The following is a 1,736-nucleotide window of genomic DNA, read 5'->3' as shown; positions in this document are numbered from 1 at the left end:
TTGTGCGTGCTAGTAACTGAATTCCAGATGACCGTAATGTAATAGAAATGCCAGGAAATCCTCATGGAAGCGGAATACCCTGAGAGACCAACGAAACGTATGAAGCTCGAGGCAAGTCCCCCTTATTCTTGTGAGATTTCTTAGCAAGCTAATCACGCAACACAACCCAGAAGTTCTTCGATTTTTGGATCTCGAAGCTGAAGTATCAGAGGTGGAAACCGATGATGAGAATAACGGCAACGAAGGTGTGTATCATACGTTGTAACGATAGCTACTACACTTCTAATCATTTTCAAGGTGATCTTATCGACGACGATGAAGACATCGATGATTCGATCTCAGGAGATGCGCACCGCAACCTTCTCCGTGAAGCGTTGATGCCGTCCGATGACGATGTGTTTTGGGAAAGCTTTCTCGAGCGCGTCACGGCTCATCGACATATTACGGAAGAAGACATTCAAGATATCGGAAAACCGTCTTTATGGGCGGTGCTTGTCAAGGTAACGCTAATCCAATCTTTGAAGCTCATATTTATAAGGACTTTTCTACTTAGCCTGGGTATGAGGAGGGGATAGTCTGTCGAGTCCATCGGCGGCTCATGGACCCTAGGTTTCCTGCACAGTTTCGACCCCCAGCGGTCTTTGGTTGGAAGGCTCTACCTGGTAGAGTGTTTTTTGAAGGTGGTTCAGAGGAAATGATTCGACAAGTCTGTAATGGCCTACCAAACGTGATGGTCTTGAAGACTTTCCACATACCCGATCCCAACCCCTCGATTTTCAATGTTCCGGATACCTTTCGGCCACGGCCTCATTCATGGGTTCGACTGCACCGTGGGATCTACAAAGGAGATCTCGCCTACGTTCGGGAGGTTACTACTTATTCAACATTGCTCATCAACCTCCTTGTGGTACCACGCGTTGATTATGACCCACACAAATTCAAAGGAAGCCGGATTATCGCATATGAGGACAGAAATAATGAGATGGATGACGAGTTTGCAGCGACCTACAAGCCTGACCGCGAGCTATATAGAAGAGCTTCAGCACCAGGGCGCCCTCGCCAAGCCCTCTTCAATCCGACACTGGCGAAGCAACGGTATCGACGGGCCTTTCAACAACGCAACAACCTGTTTTTATTCCGCGGAGTGTTGTACGATGCCGACGGATATGCCTATTTCTCAGAAGTCGACACGGATTGGTACACGGCAGAAGATGTAGTACCAACATTGAGTGAATTGGAACTTTTCAACGCCTGCTCGGACATTCCTCTCAACGTCCGACAGCACACGATGGCGAGAATGTCAGCCAGGATCCTTTGGATAGGCGATGAGGTAAAAATCACGCACGGAGATTCAAGGGGGCTTCTTGGAACAATTATTGATGTAACGGAAGGCGAAGCCGTCGTCTTTTTGACAATGAAGGATGTAACAACTACCTTACCTTTTTCGTCGCTTCGAAAAGATCTCAAAGTAGGGGATGAAGTCCGCATTCTTTCGGGAGACCACGAAGGTGTTACAGGTTGGGTAGTGAATCAAAATGATGACTGCGTGTGCGTCTTTGATGACAGGACCGGTACTGAGGTGAATATCTTGCTTTATAATATATATGGCTCTTCTAACATTCCGTCATCTTGTAGATAGAGGCATCCCCTGGGATTGTTCAGTTCTTCACCTCCCCCTTCATCTTTGGAACGGGGTCCTCGGACTTGAAAGCTTCCTTCACAGATGCGCAAAAGCG

The sequence above is a fragment of the Laccaria bicolor genome, genomic scaffold (assembly GCF_000143565.1).
Source record: "Laccaria bicolor S238N-H82 LACBIscaffold_98 genomic scaffold, whole genome shotgun sequence".
Classification (NCBI taxonomy): Eukaryota; Fungi; Basidiomycota; class Agaricomycetes; order Agaricales; family Hydnangiaceae; genus Laccaria; species Laccaria bicolor.
Note: the sequence above shows the minus strand (reverse complement) of the source record.